Source organism: Ambystoma mexicanum, chromosome 12 (assembly GCF_040938575.1).
Source record: "Ambystoma mexicanum isolate Mex_15411 chromosome 12, UKY_AmexF1_1, whole genome shotgun sequence".
In the NCBI taxonomy this organism is placed as follows: domain Eukaryota; kingdom Metazoa; phylum Chordata; class Amphibia; order Caudata; family Ambystomatidae; genus Ambystoma; species Ambystoma mexicanum.
The window spans coordinates 510,387,116-510,409,804 of record NC_090936.1 but is presented as its reverse complement, the minus strand read 5'-3'; the positions used below and the strand labels follow the sequence as shown (position 1 = coordinate 510,409,804).

Here is a 22,689-nt window from a genome sequence, read left to right as displayed (position 1 = left end):
TGTCCCCCTTCTTTCTGTCTATTCTCGTCTCCTGTTTCTTGCTACGTTCCTTCATGCCTTCCCCTGCTTGCTTTTCAGTTAAATTTCGTCCATGCTGTCTCTTCACCAAACCTTCTGCTCCGGCTGCCAGTGTTGCTTTGATCTTCTGCTGCAATCCTGATTTCCGTTTCAACTGCTGCAAATTTTTCTCCCTTATTGGGAGTGTTTTCCTGAAGTGTTTTCCCTCCTGACAGTCATGGGTGGACAGTGTTTCTATCCCTGTCCATCTAGGCTGTTAGAGAGGTGGATTCTGCTAGCACGGTCTGTACATACTGTGGCTCAAGGTAAGAATTTGCTTAGAGTTTGCAACGTCCATATTACCTGGCTGCTATGGCTCAATTACAGGTCCTTGTGGTCACGGTGCACACATTAACCAATGAGGTACAGTCCTTGAAAACTGAGAACGACGTTCTCAGACAAGCAATGGCGAACAGGGAATCACTTCCTGCTTTCTCAGCATCCTCCTTCGAGATTATTCAGAAATGTCAAGGTGATCCCAATAGAGAGTTTGTGGATGCCTGCACTGTAACATTTTCATTTCGGAAGAAAAAGGAAGAGTCATAGGCTACCCCTAGTCTGACCATATAGAAAGGTAGGCTGAGAGGAAGCAGGTAGCCAGTGTATAAATGCTGGCGAAAGAGTAGAGAGGCTGAGGAGATTACAGCAAAAACAACAATTTATTTACACATTTTTAAAAAACAATGGGTCTAAACACAAAACCTATTTAAGGGTTTCTTGAGCCAAAACCTCAACACAACATTAGTATTGTTTTTAAACGTCACAGTTTGGAATGGGTGGAGGTTAGTAACATATTAAGTGGAAAAAAGGTTTGCATTACTACTTTGAACATATAGTAGTATTGGTTGCCGACACATAAATATGTTTCCAGTCCGGGATGGAAATATGACTTCACTTGAGCGTTGTGGTGTAGTTTAGTGAAGGGTCCGGACTTTCATCAGGACGTGGTTCAAGGGGGTGGGTATCTACAAAAGGATAGGAAAGGTTAAAATAGTGTTTAGAAAAAAGGGGGGGGGGGAAAGGAGCCTCAAAAACTGCGAGGTCGGAGCCTACCTTGTGCAACATGAACGGTCAGAATGGGTAATCTTTTGAAGAAGGCCTGCGTAATGAGCTAGGCGGAACGCTGTAGCCGGAGTCTACAGGGAAAATGGATAACGGTAAGTTATCTGAGTGCAGAGAAATCTACAGGATGGCGAACATATCATATAATTTAAAGGGTTACCTTAGTCAAAAGAGGAAATGCGAGGCTGTAGAGCGGAGGCAGTTGAATGCCGTGTCCAAACGTTGATGGTACTGAAAAAATGGTGGTGACAAAGTTACTTAAGGGAAAAGTGTCCTAAAGTGCACAACCGAACACATATTGGTCAAAATAAAATAGAAATAGAAAATGATAAATGAATAAATAAACAGTGCACGATTAAGTCACTGCAGTGGGATGTTGTAAAGACTAACATATAAAGGGCGGTGTAGTAAGGCCGTCCCTGGTGAATGAATAAAAATGGCGCTAGTTGATGGAAACTAGAGCCTATGTCCGAGTAAAAAAGGGCCAGGACGCACGGTTGGTGAAGCTAGGGCTGTAAGCACTTACCAACTGAGGCTGAGTATCAGATGAAAGTAGCGCTTCTGGTCGTGAGACGAGAGCGGTGCACGAAGAATGAGCTGTCTCCAACTGGGGGAGCTAGGAGGTGCTATAAACTGCGCATGCGCGTAATCGGACCGCAAGGAAGCTGGTCGCGCGCATGTGCGGTGGATGATACTAATCAGCGGGGCATGCGCGATGGAAAGAGTCGCAAACAGGGGAGTAAGTGTTATTGAGTTAAAGGTATGTCAGGTATTGTGGTTGATTCTCACGCATAGATATCAATAGAATGGTGAGATGAGTAGCTGCAGCATTGGATCGTATCGGTGCAGTGTAAGACAATTATAAAGGAAACAAGTTCAATTTTGTTTTCCATGGATGTCGGTAAAAAGGGGGGGGGTGGATGGGCAGCTACAGCATAGAATCGTGTAGGTGCGAATGAATTAAATAACAATACTTTGACAAGAAATATGTTGCATAAGGCATAGGTCATGTCGTTGCACAAAAGGGCAAGTGCAAGGTCAACAAACTGTTGTAAGGAAAAGCTGTTATTGAGAAAAGTTGTAGCAATCAGTCATGTGGGTACAATTCAAAGCCTTTATAAATTAATTCGATTGATAGACAACAGTGAAGAGACATTATGGAAACTCTTAATGTGTTGGCAAACAATATGTTGCATAAAGGCACAGGGCATGTCATCGTACAAAAGGAAAAAATGCAATAAATGCATAGTCTAGAAGTTATTGATGAGGATAAAGACAGCTAAAGCATTGTTTGCAATTATAGTACTGACTTGTTTATAGTAACACATGATCGAGTAATCCGACCTAACGGACAATAGGACAGGGGACAGGGTAGATTATTTGAAGAATAGGTTCCATTCGATGGCCACGTTTAGGCCTTGCTTAACTGAATTAAGGCGATATATCCACTGTTGTTCCAATTTACGTAGGGCCAAGTCTCTGTCTCCTCCTCTGAAAGGGTTCTTGGCTGTTTGCAGAATGAACCAGAAGATATCATTGTGTGTGTGTTTCTTTTCTTGGAAATGGGATACCATTGGTTTATCTTGAATACCATTCCTGATACATGAACGATGCTCGCAGATGCGTTGTCGTATCTCTCGTTTACTTTTGCCAATATAGAAAAGTTTACATGGGCATTGTATGGCGTACACGGTCCATTTACTTTTGCAATTTGTGAAAGTGTTAAACAGCCAGGGTTTGCCGTTCAGTTCAATGGATTTCATGTCTTTTGTTAAGCAACAAATGGAGCAAGATCCGCATCTGAAATGACCTTTTACCGGTGGTAGGTTCCATAGGGTAGTTTGTCTTTCAACAGTTGTTTCAGTATATGTGTGGACCAGTCTGTCTTTTAAATTTTTGCTTCTTTTGAAAGCAAAACGAGGTTTGAGAGGTTTGAAGGTCTCAGTGTGCAAGATGTTCCAATGACGTAAGATACTTTTTTTGATTTGGTTGCTTAGTGGAGTGAAGGTTGTGACACAGGTTATTTTTTCCGTATTGGTTTCACGGGGAGTCGGTGTGAGACAGGAGTCTCTACTCCTATTTTTCGCTTTTTTCTTTGCCTGGCGAATAATATGACTTGGGTATCCTCTTTCTTTTAAACGCAGTGAGAGATCTTTGCTTGTTGTGTCGTAGTCTTCTCGGGTTGTGCAATTGCGCCTAAGGCATAAGAATTGGCCTAAGGGTAGATTGTCTTTAAGTGCTGCTGGGTGGAAAACTTTGGAATTCCAAAAGTGTATTTTTTGCCGAAGGTTTACGGTAGAGAGTAGTAGCTAAGGTATTGGTAGATGTTTTGTACACTCTCAGATCTAGAAAGGGAATTGAGGTTGTATCTGACTGTATCGTGAATTGGATGCAGGAGTCTTTTCCATTCAGCCAGAAGAAGAATTCTTGCAGATCTGTCTCGCTACCTTTCCACGTCATAAATACGTCGTCAATGTAGCGGATCCAAAAGCCTATTTGGTCTTTAAAAGGGTTGTTGCTGTTATATATTGTTTTATCTTCAAAAAAATCCATGAAAAGGTTTGCTACATCAGGTGCAAAAGTGGCTCCCATGGATGTGCCGTGGCATTGTTGATAGAAAGTTTTCTCGTAGATAAAGTAATTTTCCATGAGAGCAAGGCGAATGCATTCGAGTAGGAAGGCAGTTGGAGGCTCCATATTGGTTCTGCGATTGAGGTAAGTCGCTAGGACATCTATACATTCGCGCTGGGGGATACTGGTGTATAAAGATTCGACATCTAAGGTGACCAAGAGGTCGTTTTGTCCTACGTAGAGGGTCTCTAGTTTCTTTATGGTTGATGTTGTGTCTTGTACATAGGAGCGCATTTGTCCGATAAAAGGTCTTAGGAAGTAATCAATGTAGATGGAAAGTGGTTCTAGGATAGATCCTATTCCAGCTACTATCGGTCGGCCTGGTGGGTTGGTGGCGTCCTTATGGATTTTTGGTAACAGGTAGAAAGCTGGTAAAATTGGGTTTCGATTTATCAGAAAAAGTTTTTCGTCATCGTCGATCCAGCCTTCTTGCCAGGCATGGCACATCAGGCTCTCTATTTCGGAGAGCAGTCTAATAGTGGGGTCGATAGCAATCTGTCTGTAAAATTTTTTGTTTCTCAGGTGTTTCTGAACTTCTGTATCATATAATGTATTGGCCCAGAGGACTATACCTCCATCTTTGTCGGCAGGTTTGATAAGGAATTCTAGATTGTTTTCGAGGTTGTTGAGTGCCGAACGTTCTTTTTTATCTAGATTATCTGGGTATCTGATTTTTTTGTCAAAAAGTTGGTTTACTTCCAGAAGGATACGATTTTCATAGGCCAAGATTTCAGGGCACACCATGTGGGATAGTGGCGTAAAGGTGGAGGGTGGTCTTAGACCTGTGGAGTTGGAAGGGACTTGCTCTGGTTTATTCATGAAGAAGTATTTAAGCCTGATGGTTCGGAAGAATTTTCGTAATTCGACTTCGGTTTGAAATCTGTTTGCTGGTGTTGTAGGAATGAAGCTGAGGCCTTTGCTAAGGACGCTGATTTCTTCATGGGAGAGTATATATTGGCTTAGGTTGAAGATGGGTATCGCCATGTTTGGTTCCCTGGTAGCATCCATTGACGTGTTCTCATCGGGTGTTGGGGGTATTGTCGCGGTCGTCCTCTTCGGCCACGTTCTTGAAAACCCTGTTGTTGGTTGGGGATCGATGTTGCTGAGGAAGCTGAACCTGTGTCGCTACCAGATCCGCTGCTGTTAGAGCTATTCGAAAAGCTGACAAATTTCTTTTAGATGCTACCAGATGCTAAACATGGCGATACCCATCTTTGGCCTTTGCTAAGGACGCTGATTTCTTCATGGGAGAGTATATATTGGCTTAGGTTGAAGATGGGTATCGCCATGTTTAGCATCTGGTAGCATCTAAAAGAAATTTGTCAGCTTTTCGAATAGCTCTAACAGCAGCGGATCTGGTAGCGACACAGGTTCAGCTTCCTCAGCAACATCGATCCCCAACCAACAACAGGGTTTTCAAGAACGTGGCCGAAGAGGACGACCGCGACAATACCCCCAACACCCGATGAGAACACGTCAATGGATGCTACCAGGGAACCAAACATGGCGATACCCATCTTCAACCTAAGCCAATATATACTCTCCCATGAAGAAATCAGCGTCCTTAGCAAAGGCCTCAGCTTCATTCCTACAACACCAGCAAACAGATTTCAAACCGAAGTCGAATTACGAAAATTCTTCCGAACCATCAGGCTTAAATACTTCTTCATGAATAAACCAGAGCAAGTCCCTTCCAACTCCACAGGTCTAAGACCACCCTCCACCTTTACGCCACTATCCCACATGGTGTGCCCTGAAATCTTGGCCTATGAAAATCGTATCCTTCTGGAAGTAAACCAACATTTTGACAAAAAAATCAGATACCCAGATAATCTAGATAAAAAAGAACGTTCGGCACTCAACAACCTCGAAAACAATCTAGAATTCCTTATCAAACCTGCCGACAAAGGTGGAGGTATAGTCCTCTGGGCCAATACATTATATGATACAGAAGTTCAGAAACACCTGAGAAACAAAAAATTTTACAGACAGATTGCTATCGACCCCACTATTAGACTGCTCTCCGAAATAGAGAGCCTGATGTGCCATGCCTGGCAAGAAGGCTGGATCGACGATGACGAAAAACTTTTTCTGATAAATCGAAACCCAATTTTACCAGCTTTCTACCTGTTACCAAAAATCCATAAGGACGCCACCAACCCACCAGGCCGACCGATAGTAGCTGGAATAGGATCTATCCTAGAACCACTTTCCATCTACATTGATTACTTCCTAAGACCTTTTATCGGACAAATGCGCTCCTATGTACAAGACACAACATCAACCATAAAGAAACTAGAGACCCTCTACGTAGGACAAAACGACCTCTTGGTCACCTTAGATGTCGAATCTTTATACACCAGTATCCCCCAGCGCGAATGTATAGATGTCCTAGCGACTTACCTCAATCGCAGAACCAATATGGAGCCTCCAACTGCCTTCCTACTCGAATGCATTCGCCTTGCTCTCATGGAAAATTACTTTATCTACGAGAAAACTTTCTATCAACAATGCCACGGCACATCCATGGGAGCCACTTTTGCACCTGATGTAGCAAACCTTTTCATGGATTTTTTTGAAGATAAAACAATATATAACAGCAACAACCCTTTTAAAGACCAAATAGGCTTTTGGATCCGCTACATTGACGACGTATTTATGACGTGGAAAGGTAGCGAGACAGATCTGCAAGAATTCTTCTTCTGGCTGAATGGAAAAGACTCCTGCATCCAATTCACGATACAGTCAGATACAACCTCAATTCCCTTTCTAGATCTGAGAGTGTACAAAACATCTACCAATACCTTAGCTACTACTCTCTACCGTAAACCTTCGGCAAAAAATACACTTTTGGAATTCCAAAGTTTCCACCCAGCAGCACTTAAAGACAATCTACCCTTAGGCCAATTCTTACGCCTTAGGCGCAATTGCACAACCCGAGAAGACTACGACACAACAAGCAAAGATCTCTCACTGCGTTTAAAAGAAAGAGGATACCCAAGTCATATTATTCGCCAGGCAAAGAAAAAAGCGAAAAATAGGAGTAGAGACTCCTGTCTCACACCGACTCCCCGTGAAACCAATACGGAAAAAATAACCTGTGTCACAACCTTCACTCCACTAAGCAACCAAATCAAAAAAAGTATCTTACGTCATTGGAACATCTTGCACACTGAGAACTTCAAACCTCTCAAACCTCGTTTTGCTTTCAAAAGAAGCAAAAATTTAAAAGACAGACTGGTCCCCACATATACTGAAACAACTGTTGAAAGACAAACTACCCTATGGAACCTACCACCGGTAAAAGGTCATTTCAGATGCGGATCTTGCTCCATTTGTTGCTTAACAAAAGACATGAAATCCATTGAACTGAACGGCAAACCCTGGCTGTTTAACACTTTCACAAATTGCAAAAGTAAATGGACCGTGTACGCCATACAATGCCCATGTAAACTTTTCTATATTGGCAAAAGTAAACGAGAGATACGACAACGCATCTGCGAGCATCGTTCATGTATCAGGAATGGTATTCAAGATAAACCAATGGTATCCCATTTCCAAGAAAAGAAACACACACACAATGATATCTTCTGGTTCATTCTGCAAACAGCCAAGAACCCTTTCAGAGGAGGAGACAGAGACTTGGCCCTACGTAAATTGGAACAACAGTGGATATATCGCCTTAATTCAGTTAAGCAAGGCCTAAACGTGGCCATCGAATGGAACCTATTCTTCAAATAATCTACCCTGTCCCCTGTCCTATTGTCCGTTAGGTCGGATTACTCGATCATGTGTTACTATAAACAAGTCAGTACTATAATTGCAAACAATGCTTTAGCTGTCTTTATCCTCATCAATAACTTCTAGACTATGCATTTATTGCATTTTTTCCTTTTATACGATGACATGCCCTGTGCCTTTATGCAACATATTGTTTGCCAACACATTAAGAGTTTCCATAATGTCTCTTCACTGTTGTCTATCAATCGAATTAATTTATAAAGGCTTTGAATTGTACCCACATGACTGATTGCTACAACTTTTCTCAATAACAGCTTTTCCTTACAACAGTTTGTTGACCTTGCACTTGCCCTTTTGTGCAACGACATGACCTATGCCTTATGCAACATATTTCTTGTCAAAGTATTGTTATTTAATTCATTCGCACCTACACGATTCTATGCTGTAGCTGCCCATCCACCCCCCCCCCTTTTTACCGACATCCATGGAAAACAAAATTGAACTTGTTTCCTTTATAATTGTCTTACACTGCACCGACACGATCCAATGCTGCAGCTACTCATCTCACCATTCTACTGATATCTATGCGTGAGAATCAACCACAATACCTGACATACCTTTAACTCAATAACACTTACTCCCCTGTTTGCGACTCTTTCCATCGCGCATGCCCCGCTGATTAGTATCATCCACCGCACATGCGCGCGACCAGCTTCCTTGCGGTCCGATTACGCGCATGCGCAGTTTATAGCACCTCCTAGCTCCCCCAGTTGGAGACAGCTCATTCTTCGTGCACCGCTCTCATCTCACGACCAGAAGCGCTACTTTCATCTGATACTCAGCCTCAGTTGGTAAGTGCTTACAGCCCTAGCTTCACCAACCGTGCGTCCTGGCCCTTTTTTACTCGGACATAGGCTCTAGTTTCCATCAACTAGCGCCATTTTTATTCATTCACCAGGGACGGCCTTACTACACCGCCCTTTATATGTTAGTCTTTACAACATCCCACTGCAGTGACTTAATCGTGCACTGTTTATTTATTCATTTATCATTTTCTATTTCTATTTTATTTTGACCAATATGTGTTCGGTTGTGCACTTTAGGACACTTTTCCCTTAAGTAACTTTGTCACCACCATTTTTTCAGTACCATCAACGTTTGGACACGGCATTCAACTGCCTCCGCTCTACAGCCTCGCATTTCCTCTTTTGACTAAGGTAACCCTTTAAATTATATGATATGTTCGCCATCCTGTAGATTTCTCTGCACTCAGATAACTTACCGTTATCCATTTTCCCTGTAAACTCCGGCTACAGCGTTCCGCCTAGCTCATTACGCAGGCCTTCTTCAAAAGATTACCCATTCTGACCGTTCATGTTGCACAAGGTAGGCTCCGACCTCGCAGTTTTTGAGGCTCCTTTCCCCCCCCCCTTTTTTCTAAACACTATTTTAACCTTTCCTATCCTTTTGTAGATACCCACCCCCTTGAACCACGTCCTGATGAAAGTCCGGACCCTTCACTAAACTACACCACAACGCTCAAGTGAAGTCATATTTCCATCCCGGACTGGAAACATATTTATGTGTCGGCAACCAATACTACTATATGTTCAAAGTAGTAATGCAAACCTTTTTTCCACTTAATATGTTACTAACCTCCACCCATTCCAAACTGTGACGTTTAAAAACAATACTAATGTTGTGTTGAGGTTTTGGCTCAAGAAACCCTTAAATAGGTTTTGTGTTTAGACCCATTGTTTTTTAAAAATGTGTAAATAAATTGTTGTTTTTGCTATAATCTCCTCAGCCTCTCTACTCTTTCGCCAGCATTTATACACTGGCTACCTGCTTCCTCTCAGCCTACCTTTTTATATGGTCAGACTAGGGGTAGCCTATGACTCTTCCTTTTTCTTCCTATACTATTAGCCTTTTTGAGTCAGGCCCCCCTTCAACAAAAAAGAAGGCTCTAAGTCCCCCTGTTTCTACCCACATTTTCATTTCGTCAAAGTGTCTTCCCAAATGACCTTGACAGAGTTGGGTTTGTGGTGACCTATTTTACTGGCTATTCTGTGACCTGGGCTACCCAGTTGGTGATTCGTGATGATCCAATCCTCAACTGCTATGATCGGTTTGTAACTACCTTCCTTGTGGGTGAAGTAGCACCAGTTGCCTCGGCTGTCCGCACGCAGGACCCTGCATGGCATTTGGAACCATCTGTGATGGTCTAGTCTCCTTCCAAGATGGTGAGTCGACAGCGTATTTACGGATGTCACTCAGTGAGATAGTTCAGTTTTCCACTATAAGAGTGCCCACAGGGAAGTTATGCCAGCTACCCATTCCATTGAGACCATGGCAGCTAATCTTGACGGATTTCATAGTGGATTTACCTAAATCCAATGGCAGTACCACCATTATGGTCATGGTGGATACTTTCATTTCACCATTACCAAAGCTGCCTTCAGCTATAGAGATGAGTGCCCTTTTTTAAGGGATATATTCTGCTTCTACAGATTACCAGCGGTGGTGATATCAGACCTGGGGCCGCAGTATGCCTCCCATTTTTGGACAGACCTGTGTGAGGCTTTGGGCATCAAGAAGGCCCTATCCTCAGGTTTATCATCTGGCGTGTAATGGGCAAACAGAGAGAATCAATCATATTTTGGGACAGTATCTCTGATGCTATGTCACATAGGACCAGGACAATTGGGTTGATCTTCTACCAATTGCAGAATTTTCATAGAATAATTATTTGCAAACCTCTCTTGGCATGTCACCTTTTATATGCTCATGTGGCTTCCATGCCAAATGGATCCCTGTCTTACCTTCTTCTGTCTCTTCTGTGCCGACAGTGGAAGACACTGTGCAAGAATTACACCTTCTTCGTGATTAGGCGAACAAAACCTGCTTCAGGTGCAACAAGGGATACAAAACTATGCGGATCAGAAGAGATCCTATGAGCCTACCTAACATCCATTTCTTTTCTTAAGCCCATCAAGCCCAGATCTTCTGCTCTAATGCCGTCTCCCAATGTTCCTATGGTGCCTATTGTGCAGCCGGAGGAGTCTGAAATCCACAGGATCTGTGATTCATATTGATTGGAAGGGTTACACCCCCCCCCACAGTGAAAGGTCTGGAGAATCACTTCGGAATGTCCATGCTTCCGAGCTGATGAGGCAGTTTCATGTTCAGTACCCCTGGAAACCGGGTGGGACGTGGTCTGGATGGGGGCATACTGTCAGTATTTACTTGTCTCTGTGACTGAAGTAGCACCAGTTTTCTCGGCTGTCCATACGCAGGACCCTGCATGGCATTTGGAACCATCTGCAAAGGTCTAGTCCCCTTCCAAGATGGCGAGTCGACAGCGTCTTTACGGATGTCACTCAGGGGGGTAGTTCCGATTTCTACTAGAAGAACTGGCATCGGCGTGGGTGAGTCATGTTGCAACTCTGTTTGTTGTACACTCCGTTTCTTGTTCCCCTGTTTCCTGCCTGTTCTCGTCTCCCGTCCCTTGCTACGTTCCTCCCTGCCTTCCCCTGGTTGCTTTTAATTCAAATTTCATCCATGCTGTGTTTTCACCAAACCTTCTGTTACGGCTGCCAGTGTTGCTTTGATCCCGATTCCCTTTTCTACTGCTGAGCTTTTTCTCCCTCATTGGGGTTTTCCCTCCAGAGAGTCGTGGGTGGACATTGTTTCTATCACTGGCCGTCTAGGCTGTTGTGAATGTGGATTCTACTGGCACAGTTGCGACATACTGTGGCTCAAGGTAAGCATTCGCTTAGACATATTTAACCTCATCACTTTGCGAAGGTCTTCTCAACACGCCACAACCCTGGACCACTGCTTAGTTTTAAATTATTTGTACACATGCCAGCCCATAATTTGGGCCCAATATCTCACATTATTCCATTCCAGATCAGTTAATCCTGGGGATCAACACACATCCAAAGAAACATACGTTCTTTGCCCTCTGTCTACCCCACACATGCATTTTTCAAAAACCTTTTTTTCCCCTGCGTATCTAACTTTATATATCCTCTTTAATCCTCTCCCTACATCTCAAATTACTTTTTTCACTTCCTCAAACAGACTATGGCTTACACCACCTTGATAGAGGCACAATACACGACTTTTCTGCCAACCTTTGGCACTGTAAAACCACTGCAGTGGTGATGTTCTCCATTATAAAAGTAATAAAAACATTACAATTCCAGGGTAGCGGGCAGAGCCTTGTCGTGTGTATCCAAATTGATTACGCTGCTGCCGATTGGTGATCAGGGATATAAAGGGCGAGCGACTCAGAAGTCACATATTCCAAGATGTACATTCAGCTGATTAGCTTCCCTTTCTTTTAGTAGCAGTTTGAAACAGGATCCTGGCCCATTATGACCATTATATGACCCGGTCTTCTTGGCACATTGCTTGGTAAAACAAATAAAGTGTGACAGAATGAACCTCACTGCGGCTTCCCTCGCCTCCACCTGTGCAGCCGGATTGCTCACCACTTGGTTCCTAGATTGCTGGTGTCTGAAACCCCTGAGAGCGCTCCCCATTCCTCGAGCTATATTCCAAAGCAACATGGAGGCTTCAGGCGAGGGCCGCTCACATCTGCACGCTGCAAATACGACTAAGCAGAGGCTCTGCTTCCTGGTCCAAAGAGAGACCAGAGATCTTCCAGGTGAATATGTCTTTGTGCATTTGTATAACTGCGCCAGTAGTGTAGTGCTATCATGCAAGATTCCCATTCTTGCGACCCTGGTTCATTTCCCGGCTGGCGCATCATCCTTTTTCTCTGGAGGATAGCTCAGGGGCAACGTGCTCGATTGGAAGCAAGACGACACGGATCAACACAGTTTCAATCCCCGGGTCTGCCCTTAGAAACCTCTGGGTATTAAGCGCGTTATAAATAACCTATCATATCATTTAAAAGGGCACTGAAGAGCGAGGAGCTACCAAGCTCCAGAACAGAGGAACTCATGCGTGAGAGTGCAAGGGAACGCCGGCGTTTGTGTGATTGAGCAAATCCAAAACTCAGAGAAAGACGTGTTACAGGACATTCTGTGGGACACATATTAGGCAAGGCTGTTTACTTAATTTAGTGGAACAGTCGTTAATAGAATGAAATAAGACAATTACAAAATCCTATAGTTTGTGGAAGCTGAGCTGAGCACGTAAGAGGAAGCAACGCGTTCTTGAGGTGTGTGCAAGTGTGGCACTGACATCCCTTCTGCACACCGAGATAAGCTCTACCGCTTTTTTCACTCTCTTCTGACCAGCAAAAAACTGCCAACCTTCCTAAACCACAGCAATACCCAGTTTTCAAAAGGCTTTAGAACATTGATTTTCCAATTAAAAATGTTATTTACAATATCAATTTTACACGTTAGCTTGGAATGTCTAAAAATACACAATGAGGTTATCCTTATGCCAGCAGAAGAATGAAGCTATAATGCTCTGCTGTACCAATGAAGGCTGAGCCAAGCCTGCATCTGAAACAGCCACAATCTTAAACTTCCCTTCCTGGGGGAGTAGGCGGTAAAAATCCCAGTTTAACTGTTGCAATTCATGTCAAGTACTAACTGGGCTTACCGGAAGTTCAAAGACGGTGCCTGGTGTCATCCTCACCATCATTGCAGTAATGATAAATAATGCTAATAAAGTAGTGTTGTAAAGACTAGTGTCCTACCATTCTGTTGGCCTCGCGGCGCGTGGCTGTGCTAAAAGGGTACGTTTGGCTATCAAGGAATGATTTTCTGGTGACCCCTATAAATACCACACACTTCTTCATGCAAAGCCATGTTCATTTTATGTGACTGAAAGGAACACACTTGCAAATGGAGATACGGGACTACATAAGCGGGGCCAGTATTTTGTGTAAGGATGACTGGCGAGGCCCAAACCGTGCTCCTTGAAGGCTAAACCAATCAAACCATCAAACCGGCCAATTGATTATAAAAAAAAATTCGGACCATGGTGGAAAATACCTGATGAGACTGCAGGTGTGTCTCTTACCTGGAAAAGCAATACACAGATGATATGTAGAGTGCTAAAAGAGACCTGCAGCATCTCTCTCTGTTGCAGAAGCTAGGGTGTCTAATGCCCACAGAGACAGATAGCACGCCCTTGGATTGGAAAAACAATTCAAAAAGGGTGCTGAGCTCCTGGGAAGCCTTTTCATTGGATGTGCAACCAGTAGGATTGTGGGGGGTTTGGCTACTGTGCATGAATAGGGAACAGGTTATACCTCTCGATTGGAAAAACAATCAATGCTTTTGATTTCCTATAGAAGAGCTCATGCTCCTGAACTGGAAAGCAACCAGACTTGATGTAGAGTTGGCTGAATAAGAGAAGAGCGCACCCCGAGATTATAAAACCAAGCATGATTTTAAAAAACAGGATTAAAAAGCCAAATTATTATAAATATGGGGGGAATACAAACCTGTCCCTCCGACCGGGAACATCAACCATTCCTTAAGACCTGATCCACAGGTCTTCTGGGTGGGTGTTACACCATCAATCAACTATCCTGCACAGCCCCTGTATCCTAAAAAGGGGGGTCCTACCCTCAGCCTGGTTTTTAGAGTTTATTCCGCTGTCAGACTGCTAGTTTCCCGTGTATTCCCCATGCATTTGCTAAATCTTGGTGGCATTACGGTCAAACATTTTAAAAAAACATCATTATTTCTTTTTATTTCTTTATTATGTTATATATATTTTTTTTAAACTTTTAACGTTTTCCTTTTTATTTCAGATACACAAACGTAAATATATGGCATGAGAATTAAAATCACTGAATTAACCATTTCATTATTTTTCCTTACATAAAATTCATGAGAAATCCACATATAGTAAAATAGCCACTCAGACAACAAATAGAATGAAATACAGTTTCCTGAAAGCACATTCAAACATCCTATAAAATTACATACATGTCATTAATAATGTCAATACATCAACATTATTCAATACTTAAACATCTCCCAAAAAACATAAGAGGCACAGGGCATTTTTAGAAATAGGCCACAGGGATTAAGCAACTTCAACCAGTTTTGTGGGCTCCGATTCTAGCGATTTTAAGAATCCCATAACTAAAGGAACAGAAGAGTTGGCCCTAAACGCCAAATATTGATCCGACACCAACTCATTCTCACTCAAAAGAAGTGAATTAGAATATATTTTTAGGTAATTCATATGCTTCACCTGGATGGCCGGGAAGGAGATGAATACATATTCCAGTGTCTCTAATTGACCTACTTCACTACAGAATCTACAGTCTGCAGTGGCTAATAGCCGGAGACCATACCTCATCTGTAATTCCTTCATCAAAACCAAGATCCATTTGCACCTTAGGAAAGACCTCCTCACAGTTCTATTGGGATACATAGCACGGTAGGGAGCTGAGGAACCTGGGAACGTTCTGAAGCCTGTGTGCCATTTTCTAATCCAACCCAGACGGCATTGCCAACTCTCCAGATGTTCCAACAGTAAGGCCGAAAAAGACCTTACTGTCCATATCGAGAATCGCTGTTGGTCGATAGTTTTGCAGGCCTGATCGCATACCCTTCTTGATTATAGGTACAATGTATGCAGTGACTCATGCCTTAGGAAAAGACTAGAAATGCCCCACGTGATTAAAGAATAGAGCCATGGTAGAGGCTCACGCCAGTGGATTCCCCTTGAATAAGAGATTCGATAGCTGATTTGAGCCCATGGCACACAAAGTGCTGATTTTCATGTTCACTTCCTCAACGTGTTCCTTCTGCACTGTAAACTTCCACTCTCCCCACTTGGGAGGGGGGGGGGCTCGTTCATAATTATCATGAGTCACAGGCAACACAAATATATTTTGATAGTGAGATGCCCAATTTGCTTCAGAAACTGCATTTATCTAAGTAGAGGCTCATTCAGTTTCAGAGTCATCTAATATTCTCGAAAAAAACATGTGGATTTTTATTACGGAAAACCTGGAGAACGGATTCTGCATCCCATTGAAGCCTGTTGGCGTGATTATCCCTCCAGCAGCTCTGTTTCGCGTGTTTAATTCCAATATTCATTTCTACTTGTGTTAACCCAGTCTGTTTTTTTAAAGTTTTTATTTGGAGTCTAATGTCTCTCTTTTTCCCCGCTACGTCGGCGTCATACGCGTGAACGTGCTTCCTTCCCAAGCCACCTTTCACACTTTTCATTGCAACATCACTAACTTCTAAGAGATCTGTGAGGAAGTCACTGTAGTTTGGCATGCTCAAGGTCTCAAACAGCCCATCTTTCGACACCACTGAGAGATCATTTGCCAACGTCTGTACCCAGATCCCATGAAACTTAGTTCCCTTCGTGATTCACCCCCCATGATTCACGCTTCATGATTCACCCCCCATGATTCGCCCTTAGGTCTCTCGTCATATAATCCTAACACCCAAGGGACCTTCCCTAATATTGATGGAGACAGACAAAGTGCAGTGATCACTAAATTCTGTGCAGGCAATCTTCAAATAGTTACATTTTTCAAATAATGGCGTCTCAACAAAAATATACTCAAGAATGGAGGATGTCTCACCGGTAAACCAAGTGTGGTTTGCAGGGCTATGCCCCATTGTGGACCCATTTAAAATATTCAGGCCTAGGCCACACAGGTGTTTTCCCTCTCTTAAAGTGAATGAGACCGCATTTAAGTCAGGCATCGGACAGGATGCATTCCAATCCCCCACAGAATAATTTGTCCTCCTGGGCATTGATTTTACCATTTATTTATACACGGGGTCTGTTGGTTAATGAAGCAAACCAAATTACCTATGACCCGATGCCAATATCCATTCAGTATTAGCAGATTTTTCACAAGGGGTGACAATATTCTTACATGGGTTGCCAGCATCCCAAATCATACATCAGACATCTCCCTACCTGACTTAACCAAAGTTACTAAGCCTCCAAACGAGCTGTTAAGTATTTCAATCAGGCGACGCACACCTTAGTCTCAGCCCAGTATGCAGCGCACAATTAAAATGCTTATTTATTATGTTAGATTCACTATTGAGATGGTACACCACTCATATCACACCCCCTTTTCAAATACCCCGGGTCACAGTGGACCATGAACCAGGCTGGTTGATAAAATGTAACACTTATTTATTTATTTTAAAATTCAAAGGAAATCATACCATTTTACATATGGGGCAGCAATCACCAATGGGGTGATAAGAACAATATGAATGTAATCAATGCACTCAGTTTAACCTTCTATAAACACAACTACAAAACACCAGGGACTAGCAGCACTTTTTGATTTTAGGTAAGATAGCACTTGAGTTAGGATTTCCCCCTGCAATGTTCCCTTAACCCACAAATAATCAATTCTAAGTGGATAAACAGAAGCTGCAGGTAATCAGGAATGACTAATGGAAAACAGAACTGGAATCTGACTATCCCTCCCAGACAAGAGAGAAGAACGGATTTTAAACCCTGGCAATGCTAAAAATGACACTCTGAAATGGATGAATAAAACAATGCCTGAATTTACCAAAATGGTTTTAATAAGAACGGGTGAAATATTGTAAATCGATGCAGTTTTTGTGTTGGGGTGTAGCTATGGATCATAGGTACAATATGGAAGTGAAATGAGGTCTCTAGCTGGTCTGTAGCTGGTAAGTGAGTTATCCAAGATCTAATGAGGTGCGTTTTTGGGAAAATGAAGGCGCAAAAAAGGAAAATAAATCAATTTGACAAGGACAGTTTTACTCTACACTAGAGCATTCAGGTTAGGCTACCAGATTGAGACACAGTAAGCTCCAGGGTTGACTCGCAAGTTCCACCTTAGCACCTCCGCGCTCGCCCTGGTGGAACCAGCCGATCACTCGGAAGAGGACTAAGGGGTTAGGATTTCACAAGACAAAATTATTAAAGATATGATTTTTGACAATATTACAAGTTATCAGAATAAGGATAGGATGACTTAGAGAGTGGAACTAAGGACAAGACAAGGCAAGATATACTATGATTTGCTATGGTTCCTATTGATACTCACAGTCCACCTTTAGTTTGGATGTTGGACAGTCAGCGGTCTGGTCACCACACGGATCCGGTCTAACCAAGGACAGCCAAACAAAATCAGTGGGACAGGATCAGCTGGGCCAGGACTGGATACTAAAGGATAGTTCTTCTGGACTGGCAATTCTGGTTACAGGATATTATAGGTCATAATGGTAACAGGATAGCAGCAGCATGCAGTGAGTGGCGGAAAGCCAAGCTGGATTAGGATGCCAAAAGTTCCACAGTTTCTCCTGGTTACTGGGAGATTAATGGGTTTTCATATTGTAGGGTAGGCCTTGCTGGAGCAGAATCAGCAATGCTTGGGTTTTGCAATAGGCCCTGGAATAGGATCAGCAATGCTTGGCCTTGTTGTTGGGATCTGGGGTCTTGAAGATGAAACAGGAACACAGTGCAGGAAATCTGGAAGAGTGTGTGTGTCCCCGGGTCTTGTCAGGGACCCTTATTTATAATGCCAAATGACATCATCAAGATAGAGGCTAGGCAGGGTTAACTACGCCTGCCCCTAAACTACTTGGATTGGGCAGGGGAGCTAGTCTCTGCCTCACTCTCAGTTGGTTGGATTACAAAGGCGATGATGTCAGGTTTATGAGGTGAGGTTTACGATGTCCCAACACTCCCACATTTACTTTACTCAAAATCCGATTTTGCCAAAAACATACCTTTCTTCCCTTACAATCACTTGGCAAATTATACACACAGGTTACATGTTATGTGCATCATATTTCAATCCAATCCTCAGGTCTGTGAGACCTGGTTTCACCTTTCTGACACATTTTGGTAATTTTACACATTTGGCCTAAAATTCTACAATTTTATGCACAAATGTGAATTGTCCCCAGGGATGTATGTACACATTGTTATGTTTGCCACATTAATACTTACCTTGGAATCTTTCATATTTCAGAGCTTCTGTTCCCCATGCGGCAATGAGTTCTAACCACTTTTAAAAGATAAGCCACACAATTAGATGTAAAACTGCAAACTTTTTAAATGTTTGCTAATTCTTGCTACAGAAATAAAAGTCTTTAAAGTTTCTTTATAATATAGTCTTTGGCACCAAAAGGCAGGCTCTTTTTTACTAAATGTCCTTCCAGGCAAGGGGGTTTCCAGTCTTAATTGAAGGTTTTATTACCCCTTCACACTTGACAGGTGAGTGTCCCAGGACTGCTATTGTCCCAGCCTGGAGCACATACGAATGTCTGACGAGCTTGTGAACTTTCATTGTCCTGTTCCATACAAAGTTTTTCAAGTTGGCACTTCGCACCTACGTGTCCTGGATTTATGGTGTATCTCCCTTTCTTGAAGAAGTTTTATGGCTGGCAACTGGAATAACAGGTTTTTCTGAGAACTTGCAACTCCAGCCTAAGTGTTTTAAACTGTTTAATTTCTTACTTTGGGTCTTGAATTAAACACACCTATGCCAGAAGATAGTCTACATGTGTATTATCACCACTAACATAAACCCTTTATATTGCTAAGTAAACAGGCTTTCATTAAAAATGTAGTTTTAAACAGGGCATTTTTTTCTCTTTAGTCAGTAAAGCCCGTTTTTCCACATGTGTTCAAAACTACTAACATTCCTTCTTTAATTCGGTTTGCAGCTCCTCGGATTGCCACTGTCTTGGCAGCTGTAGTCCTTTCCTTGCAGCAGGAGTTTTATCTAAAGCATAGATACATTTATCCTTGAACTGGCTCACAGAGTAAAAAAGCCTCTTTGAACTGCTGCGCCTGGTTACATTTTGGCAAGAAATAAACACGTGTTCCCGTGTGAGTGAAAAGGAAGTTGCTTGTTGATTTCTTTCAAATCTACTTTTACAGGACCTGACATTCAGGAATTATGCCCGGTTTTTCTGAGGCACAATGAATTATCCTGGGCCTGGCAGGGCCGTTTCCATCAGTGGTTTCAGAATGCACAGAGGGAAATAGCATAACAGAGCATTTTGAAAGGGTAAAAAAAAGGTTTCATTTTGAAGGGGAATTTTTGGCTTTTGCAGATATGCAGTGATGCCTTTCCACTTGATTCCATATATGTCTCAGAACACACTGGCATACATTTTCAGTGTGTCACCTGGTTCCATTTTTCCTGAAGCGTGCTAGGCAGGCTGGTGCTGCCATCTTTTGTTGCTGCCAAAACACAGTTTTGAATTCCTGGTGCCAGCGCTGCAGGTTGCTGTTTCTTGTGCAACTGCAGCTTAGTGATCTGAGGCAATGCTGTTGAGTGTGTCAATATATCCCACAGGTCAACCACAAGCCCCTCGTTTTGGCTGTCTGAGCATTTAATATATAAAGCCATCCAACGCTGGGATCTTCAGCAAACATGTCTCCTGTACGGAGATGACACCATACCTTTTAAAAAAAAGACCCACAGGCCCATTCATTACCCGGTGATTATGCCCTCTAGTGTTCCATGACAAAATCCTTAGCGAACAGTCTTTGTTCCCCATTTTTCATAACATCATAATTGTCGTGTCATTACCCAACAGACATTTGCTCCATAACAGGGGGCGATTTTTTGGTATGGAGTGAAAGAGTATTTTTTTACAAACATGAAAAGAAAATACTGATTTAGAAAGACCGCTCTTTCTAAAATCTAACTGTCACGCCCCTGCAACACGCGAGTGCGCGCAGGGCCTGACAGGCTGATCAAGATGGGCAGGAAAAGATGGAAATGGGAATAGAGGTAATTGTATGTGTGTGTGTATGTTAGCGAGGGGAGGGGAGTTGTGTGTTTATTTGTGTATGCGTTAGGGTACATTTAAATGTGTTAGGGGTAGGATGGGGATGAAGGGTGCAGCAATAATGGGAAAAGGTTTGGGGGGTGAAACCCTCCGTTTTCAGAGGTGAAGGAGCAGGGGGTGGGGAAAAAAGTAAAAATAAAATAGCAAATAATGCTAAAGCACATCGATCTGAAAAATCGGTATTTCTTGTGTGTGACCTTCAATATTCAACATTATCACATTGAACCGATTTTTTAAAATTGTAAACAGTTATATTCTGGGCAAAAAGGAGAAGTTTTAAAGTATCTTCATCCATTTGAAAGGATTTACAGGACGATTCCATCTTTTCATATTGCTTCCAGGTGCAGACTATCATCTCCAGGCTTGGAAGGAGAGCAGGATTCTGTGGCTAGGCTTGCATAGGGAAGCCTGGGGGAAGAGGCTTTGGTCCGTTGCATGGTAGGAGGACTTTCATCTGTAAATAAAGCCAGCGTTCTTTGATAGCTGATTGGCTGGAACATTTCATTAGGTGCTAAAAGAAAGTATTGCCCCCAACAAAGCAGGGGGGTGTGAAACATGCGTTGGTCTTGGGAGGATAGCTCAGCGGCAACGTGCTCGCTTCGGAAGCAAGACGACACAGAGCAGCACAAGTTCGATCCCCGGGTCCGCGCTTAGAAACCTCTGGGTATTAAGTGTGTTATAAATAACCTATCATATCATATCATATACAAAGTCTCATATTTTAATTTGGATATATTATCACTGTGTATGAAAAGTGGAAAATAAATAATGGAAATTAAGCTTTCCAGATATATGTGGTTTGCTAGGATTTTGCGTTTGTCCATTGGTTAGCTTTAAAAAGAAATCTTAGCCATTCATCCAGTACTGCAGCCCTACTTGCGTCCGAAGCCTAGGCCGGATGTGCATTGTTTACAGAACCTAATCAAAAACAGTATAGCACCAGGTTAGTGGTGGCATATAATGATTCCATCACTCCCAAGCAGGATGAATTCATGTTGGCACCAACCTCACTGATGTGAATGCCAATGAAGCCCTATTCAGTGCATTAGTGTAGACTCCCATTCCATTGGTTCCTGGCAGCAGGGGCCTGGCGCGGATAGGCTGCTACAGTACACCTCTTGCAAGTAGTCTAGTGCACTGTTTGTCAAGAGCAGTATTTATCCACGTAATTGAATAGATTTATTTTTCTCAGGAGCCTACCCACTGCATGGGCCATTTATTATGCAGGGACTTCACAGCAGAATCAAGGCAGAGGCAGAAGTTGTGTGTTAGCAAAATATAACAAAGAAAAAACTCACTTTTAGCTTCAGGGATTATAAGAAAGGCTTTCTTCACTCACTTATATTACACGTATGTCAGTCGACCATCAAACCCAGTAGGTCCCCCATGGAATTCACTTCTCTGGCAAACAATTGTGATGCTTTTGTTTTAGTCTTACAATTGATTGTAAGACTAAAACAAAAGTATCACATTTGTTTGCCAGAGAAGTGTTTATACGTGTGAAACTGTATGTCTTTAACTAACACTTAAGGCTGAAATTTAGTATTTACAATCAGAATCCCTGATTGTTTTTTGTGTGGCTCCCCATAGAAGGCATCTTTAGAGAGAGAGTGGGCCGGGGTGGAAATTGAATGGTTGTGGATAGACAGAAGTTGACCTTCGGTGGGTGGGGCAAGGCAGGTGTTGGCCTTGGGTGGGCAGAGGCAGGAGTTGGGCAAGGGTTGTTTGCTGGGGGTACACAGGCGTTGAGGATACGATTAGTGAACCAGGCCCACTTTGCCTATATATGAGTTGGTTTGGCTGTGGTGTTCGTTCAACGCTCATCAGTTGAGGTGTGGGTACGCTGTAGAACATTTGTGTGGAAAGCGCTACATTTACAAGTCACCCTCCGTCACGCCATACACTCGTATAGCTGCAGGATATTATGTGTGTGCAATTGTTGGTTGATGCCACATGGAAAGAACAGCTTCCCTTTCAGAAACCCAGCATCTATAAAAGGGATTACATCGTGTAAACATCTGCAGCTGGGCCAACCCATTATCTCCCGTAGGCCCTTAATACTAGTTGGCTCACTTCCATGACATCCACCCATCTCACAACACCTCTCTCTATTTCCAAAGGCTTGTGGCCATTTTTGTTGTCTGCTTTGGCTGAGGTCACCTGACAACGTTAATTGACAGCTGGGATGGGCAGGTGAGATGAGAATCACCAAATCAAGCAACTAAGAGCTAGAGCTGTGGCAACCACACATCCCCTGATCCTCCCTGTTATTTTACTCACTCTGGCTGTATCTATATATCTCACAGCAATGTATAACACCTGCCTTTAACAACCAGCAGCCATTAGCTTTTCTCTAGTTGGCTATCAATGGCCGGGTCGGACTGGGACAAGAAATAGGCCCAGGCATTTCCAAAAGAGT

The 22,689-nt window shown here is 42.8% G+C and overlaps 1 protein-coding gene across 1 annotated transcript in view; it reads right to left on the bottom strand.

The window, feature by feature from the left end:
* The window catches only part of SYN3 (synapsin III), a 1,663,181-nt gene that overhangs the window by 1,443,674 nt on the left and 196,818 nt on the right, over window positions 1–22,689 (bottom strand). The gene's annotated exons all lie outside the window — the stretch shown is intronic.